A 7637-nucleotide genomic window follows, 5' to 3' on the forward strand; every position below is an offset into this window, starting at 1 on the left:
TATAAAGGGCAATATCGAACTTTGGCAAATCGAATCCACTTAGGTATGTATTGTGGGCACGTACAATCGTTTGAGGACGAGGAGTAGGCTCTGTCCTGGGCTCGGCCCATTGGCAAATCATATCCACCGATGTATGTATCGTGGGTACGTACAATCAATCAAGGACAAGGAGTAGGCTCTGGCCTGGGCTCGACCCATTCACTTTTTCCCCTTTTTGCCCGGTTACATTTTTTTCCTTCTTTTGAGCTTCAAAAAATATTGTACCATTTGGGATTCAAACACATCACATAGTGGTTTAATCCTGACCATAGTTACCAACTGGAACAGAAGGCTTGTTGTGTGTAGCTCTACCTTTTTTTTCTTGTTGTGTACATTTACGATTCTGGTTCTACGAGATTTTTCTGAGCGATTTTTATTTCCTTTTTCATGCATGGTTTTCACTTGTTTTTTTCTTTCTTTTTCCTTTTTCTTTTTTTCACCAACTTTTCACAATTTGTCAATTTTTTAAAATTCAGGATACGTTTCTTTAAATCCTCAACCTTTTCGTAATTTGTGACAATTTTCTGAACTCGTGAACTTTTGAAAAATTTAACTCATGAATAATTTTAAAATTCGTAAAAAAATAACTTGTAAAGTTTTTAAAAATCCAGGAACTTTTTTTTTCCAAATTCATGATCTTTTTTAAAATTTTAACTTGTAACAATTTTCAAAGTCGTGAACTTTTTCCAATTCATAAAGTTTACAAAATTTAACTCATGAACAATGTTTGGATTAGTGAACTGTTTTTCAAACTTGTGAACTTTTTTCAAAGCTAGCGGGCAAAGCGAGCGACCGTGTGAATCTAGCGAGCAGTCGAGCGAGCCGGCATGCGCCAACTTCCAAACTAGCACTGAAAGCACCGACTAGGAGGTTCCCAAGTAGACGGCGCCACGCACAACAATTTTTTCGAAATTTTAAAAAGTTTGCCTTCTCAAATATTGTTCAAAAAGAAACAAATATTTGCATTTCAAAAAATATAGAGGAATTAAAAAAATAATGACTCTTTCAAAATTCCCAGAAATGTTAAAACATGAACACTTTTAATAAAAGAGCAAATAAAGTTTTGAAGGTGAACAACTTTTGAGAAATACAAACAAATTCAGAATTCGAAAAAAAATCTTTAAAATATGAACAATTTCTAAATTTTCTTGAACATTTTTTGTATTTGTGTAGAACTTATTAGAAAACAAGAACATATTGGAATTTTGACTGATATTTTTTTTAGTTTCCGAACTAGTTTGAAAAAAGGAAACATATTGAGCCAAGGCCTAATCTTTTTTTCTATTTTCAGCTCTTTTTCGTTAATTCGTTTTCTGTTTGTGCACTTTATTATTCTTTTTAAAACCTTTCTGCAAAATTAAAATATTATTTGGCATATAAAAATATCAATTTTATGTAAATTTAAAATTGTGATTTTAAATTATTTTTTCCTTCAAATATTAAATAATTATTAAAATAACATTTACTGTTTTAAATTTTTGCGCTTTGTATCTATTAGTTATATTAAATACTTAAAGTAATAGATTGAATTACCTATTTAAATTGCGATTTTAAATTCCCTTGTTCTTTAAAGCTAGCATTGACCACTACAACGGGCATGCCCACCTACTTGCAAAACTTCGGGTTATTTCAAGAATGTCTAAAAAACATATTTAATGTAGGGTGTCTGGTTGCGCCCATTGTTTCTCAGCATGCGTTAAATGACTATATTTTTTACTGCCTTCGATGACCTTTTCAGGCACCATGCCAAGTTGATTTTGATTTTTAGAAATTTTGCAGTTTCTTGAGTTTTCTTGGTCAAAAAAGGCTAATAAATGGTAGGACGTGTCAGAACTTGCATATGGTGTCGAAAATCATTCAAACTTGACATGGATATATACCATGGCCATGGCGACCTGGTTGCAAAAGTTAGGAATATTTCAAGCATGTCCAAAAGTAGACCATGTTGAACGGAGGGTTTTCGGGTAGGCCAGAAGACTCCGTCTGAGAGCATGTTGTTTATCAACATCTTTGAAGTGACACCATTTTTTGTGGCCTTGTATGACCAATTTTGCACCATGCGAAGTTGGTTTGGTTTTCGACAATTTTTGCATTGTCTGAAGTTTTCTCAGTCAAAAAAGACCAACAAATTGTCGGACGGGTCACGACTTGCATATGGTGGCGGAAATCATTCAAACCTGACACGAATGCCTACCATGGCAAGTCCACCTGCTTCAAAAAGTTGGAGTCATTTCGAAGATGTCCAAAATTAAAACATGTTGAACGAAGGGTGTTCGGGTAGGCTATAAGGCCCCATCCGCGAGCACGTTTTTCTCTCCATCCTTGAAATGACCCTATTTTTCCCATTGCTTTTTACGACCAATTGTAGGCATCATACAATGTTGTTTTGGTTTTCGACAAACTTTGCATTTTCTCGAGTTTTCTTTGTCAAAAAAGCCGATAAATGGCCGGAGATGTCGCAACTTACATACGGTGTTAGGAATCGTTCAAACCTGACATAGATTTCTACCATAGGCATGCCCACCTGCTTGCAAAATTTGAGATCATTTCAAAGATGTCCAAAAATAGATCATATTGAACGGAGACTGGTCAGGTAGGCCAGAAGGCTCCGTCTGCTAGCACGTTGTTTCTCAACGTCCTTGAAATGGCCCTAATTTTCTTCTGTGGCCTTCTATGACCAACTAAATGAATCATTTCAAGTTTTTTTATTTTTGACAAATTTATCATTTTTTTAGAGTTTTCTTAGTCAAAAAGGCCGATAAAGGGCAGGGCGGGTCGCATCTTGGTTACGATGTCAGAAATCTCTCAAACCTGACATGGATGTTTATCATGGGCATATGCCCATCTTCTTGCAAATATTGGGGTGATTTATTCCTGTTCCAAAAGCACCAGTTGAAGAGGAGTGTGCTAGACTATGCGAGACAAGTGCATCCGTGAGCATGCAATTTTTCTAATTTGAATGTTTCTATTATTTGCAATTTCTGTCACTGTCAATCAATATGAACATTTTCATCTGTCCTAATCATTTCTTGAAACTTTTCAACAATTTTGAAATTTTAAATTGTTTCTAAAAAATTATAAACTTTGACCACTTTTTTCCAAAATTATTAACAATTCTAAAAAAATTGATGAAAAATTGCAAACAAAATACTTTTATAAAAATTTATCAACTTTAGTTTCAAACACAAACATTTCCTAAATTTGTGAATACAAATTCAAAAACAGGAATATTTTTAAAAATTATTAAAAATAATTGAAGACAAGGATATTGTTTGGTGTTCGAAACAGTATGACAAATTTTTGAACAGGTATAAAAAAGAATAATAAATTCAAAAAGGAGATAAATAATTAACAAAAATAGAGGGAAAACGAAAACTAGAAAAGAGAAAAAATGCTTAGGCGTTGGCCCATCTATGCATTGGCATCAATGCCGTTGAGGCGCTGTTGCGTTGGCTGAAGCATTCTCGGTTTTGGAAAAAGATTATCAAGTTAAAGAAAATGTTCTGGATTTCAAAAATTTCCTGTGGGTTGATTGTTATTGCCGTGACTAAAGCCCGGTTTAAACAAACACGAACAAACCTGTAGAGTTGGAGTTCGAATCTCTTGCGGTGCACATTTTTTGAAGATTAAAAAAAGATAAAAAATGTTGAAGTCGCCAAAGAGGGTTTGGTAAGTAACGCACGGCGGGCGGACCGTGTATGGGCGGTAGCGTATTGGGGGTGGCCCTATTTCTCCCAAATAGTGAGACGTAGGGAAGCCTCGCGTTAAGCCAGACGCTAGATGAGTCGGCCCAAAGGTGCGGGAGGGAACAACCTCGTTTTCTTGAATTTTTTCGTTTTTAATTTGTTTTTACTTTCATTTATGCTTCCAAATATCGTAAATAAATGTATTACAAAAATGTTTTACATAAACATATTTGAAAAATGTTAACGAAGCATTTGAAAATGTTAAATGTGTATAGAGAAAATGTTTCTGATGTGTACAGAAATTATAGAAAGTGTGTGAAAAAAGTTTAACATGTATTTAAAAAATTAAAATGCAGCATGTAAAAACAGTTAAATAAGTATTTCAAAAATGTTAGTCAAGCATTTAATAATGTTAAATGTGTATAGAAAAATTGTTTATGATGTATTAAAAAATGTTAACCTAGTATTCCAAGTATTTGAAGAAAATAAATTAATCAATCATTCGAAAAATATTAAATTTGTATAGAAAAAATGTAGACCATGTACATAAAAAATGTTAAAATGTTATTTGGAAAATGTTAATCAAGCATTTGAAATATGTTAAATGTGTATAGAAAAAATGTGAGGATGTATTCATAAAAAGTTAAACTTGTGTTCAAAAAATGTTAATCAAGCATTTAAAAAATATGAAATGTGCAATGTTGACCATGCATTAAAAAAGTGTTAATCTTGTATTCGAAATTATTAATCATGTATTAGATATATAGCAAAAATCCTCTAAAAAGATATATACCAAAACGTGTATGAAAAAACTATGAAAACCGAGACAAAAAAGCTTGTAAAAAAGAGAAAGAACTGAACAAAACCGAAGAAGAAAATAGAAAATCCGTGAAATCGAGAAAAAAACAAAAGAAAAAATAACCCGAAAACAAGTTGAATAGCTGGCCCTTTTGCCTTAAGTTAGTTGCGCCTACACTTTTATCATAGAGTTGATAGTGAGCTAGTTGTTTGTAGCTCAACCCTTGATGCAGGTGACCTGCGTTCGATTCCTTCTTCAATTTCACCTCATTTATATCCTTGCCCTTTTCATTTTCTCCCCTACTTATTTTATTAAGTGTTTGCTAATGGGCCGGCCTTTTAAATGTTTGCTTGTGGGCTGGTCCGTACTGGATGACGTATTTTCAAAAATGGTCATCATACTCTTTATTATGAAGGGGTATGGAGAGAACTCCACCGTTGATTTGTTTAGAAGGGGTGTACCGAAGCAAAAGTGTCGTAAAGTTGCCACCACAAGCAAATTCGCCTCTTTCCCTAGATAACAGAAGTGGTGTATAGCTTCCAACCCCAGGCAACTTACCACGTCTCGCAAGCAAGTAATGATTGTAATTTTGATAAGTTCACATCACCCCCCCTAGAAAACAAAATTGTTAAGTATCCAACCCCAAAATAATTGGTCTCTTTGTCCGAGGCAATTAGTGGTGGTTGTTTAGGCAACCTTCATCTTGTACCAGACAAGTAATGGTCGTTATTTAGGTAACTTCGCCTCTGACCGTGATGGCGAAATAGATGTGATGGGGTGGAAGCCAAGAATCAAGGAGTTGTCGAAGATTACAGCAATCACAGCATGGACAGACCTTGTACTAGAAAACTAATGGGTTTTTCTTATGTTACAACTGAAATGGTTTTCTTGTCTGGAGAACCAAACAAAAAGCTATTTTAGGGTATCAAATTAGTGGATACAAGATATCTACAAAACTTAGATGATTTAGGCAAGTACTGTCATATATGGACAACTTATCCTATTGGAAAATAGCAACATTGGGGCAAATTAAGTTTATTTGTTGCTAAAAAATCTATGGGCAATTCGAGCCGCCTCTCTAGAAACTAAGTTAACTATCATGCTTTCACTAAGTTTTGGGTGAAACAAAACCCAACACTCTTTGGGAGCGGATCATTGAGCATCTCACGCAGAGCATCTCTAGCAACTAACTATCAGGGTTGGGCAAGTGTTGGACATTTTTCGCTCGAATCATCGACGATTCCAACCACTGCATCCCCACATCGCAAACCGCCCCATACTCAAAATCATCGACTCACCCAAAAAACCCAGGACCCCGCACACCCCTCTTCAACCTCCCTATACTGCATCAGTATATCAAATTAGTGGATACAAATATCTTTCTAAATTTGGGTGATCTAGGGAAGTATTGTTTATATCTAGGCAGCTTATCCTATTGGAAATAGGAACTTATGTGCAAATTAAATCAATTTGTTGCGTAAAATTATATCCGGGCAACTCACGATAGTTTCTCTAGCAACTAACTATCATCCGCTGAGAAAGTTTTGGGCTAAATATAACCTAACACTCTCGGGAGCGAATCTTTGGGCAACTTGCACAAGCATATCTACAACTAACGGTCACGCGGTGGGTAAGTGTTGGACACTTACGACTCAAAATCATTAACGATTCCGGCCCCCGCATCACCACACCACAAACCACCCCCTCGCTCAAAATTATCGATTCACCTAAAACCAGGGACCAAGCACACTCCTCTTCAACCTCCCTCTCCCACCTCTATCACATAGAACCATGATTTGAGTTGCTATTGTGAAAATTAAATCTATTGCACCATGTAGGCAATTTATCCTCTTGGAAATAGCAAATTTTGTGAACATTATACCGGTTTGTTGCTAAAAATATTTTTGGCAACTCGCACCAGCATTTCTAGCAACTACTTATCATGAGTTGGGCAAGTTTTGAGCAGTGCCGACACAAATCGTCGGCTATTCCACCTCCATGAATCCCATAGACATCGATCTCTGGGCAACTAACTATCATGAGTTAATTAGTTAAGTATCTTAGCATTACAGTAAGGCAACATGTAATTATTGGTGAGATGAGCTTATATAGCATTGTGTACATACATCCATGAAACCAAAGCGATGTGAAATCCCCCTGATCGGCGACATCATTCGACATAGAACTACTCCTCTCAAATCTCCCATATATAGTAGAAAATTTTATTGTTGACATAGAACTATTTATAGGGGAAGGGGCAAGGGGGGCCGACCCCTCTAGATGGGATCTAGAGGGGGGCGGCGGCCAGGGAGGGGGGACTTGCCCCCCAAGCAAAGGGGGCGCCCCCTTCAGGGTTTCCCCCCTAACCCTAGGCGCATGGGCCCAAGGTGGGGGGCGCGCCCAGCCCTCCAGGGGCTGGTTCCCTGCCCCTTGCGGCCCATGTGGCCCTCCGAGAGGGGTGGCCCCTCCCGGTGGCCCCGGTACAATACCGATATGCCCACGAAACTTTCCGGTGTCCGCATGACAACTTCCCATATATAAAACTTCACCTCCGGACCATTCCGGAACTCCTCGTGACATCCGGGATCTCATGCGGGACTCCGAACAACATTCGGTAATCACATACAAGTCTTCCTAATAACCCTAGCATCACCGAACCTTAAGTGTGTAGACCCTACGGGTTCGGGAGACATGCAGACATGATCGAGACGACTCTCCGGTCAATAACCAACAGTGGGATCTGGATACCCATGTTGGATCCCACATGTTCCACGATGATTTCATCGGTTGAACCACGATGTCGAGGATTCGATCAAACCCCATATACAATTCCCTTTGTCAATTGGTATGTTACTTGCCCGAGACTCGATCGTCGGTATCCCAATACCTCGTTTAGTCTCGTTACCGGCAAGTCACTTTACTCGTACCGTAATGCATGATCCTGTCACCAACCACTTGGTCACTTTGAGCTCATTATGATGATGCATTACCGAGTGGGCCCAGAGATACCTCTCCGTCATACGGAGTGACAAATCCCAGTCTCGATCCGATTCAACCCAACAGACACTTTCGGAGATACCTGTAGTGCACCTTTATAGTCACCCAGTTACATT

The sequence above is a fragment of the Triticum aestivum genome, chromosome 3B, assembly GCF_018294505.1.
Source record: "Triticum aestivum cultivar Chinese Spring chromosome 3B, IWGSC CS RefSeq v2.1, whole genome shotgun sequence".
NCBI lineage: Eukaryota > Viridiplantae > Streptophyta > Magnoliopsida > Poales > Poaceae > Triticum > Triticum aestivum.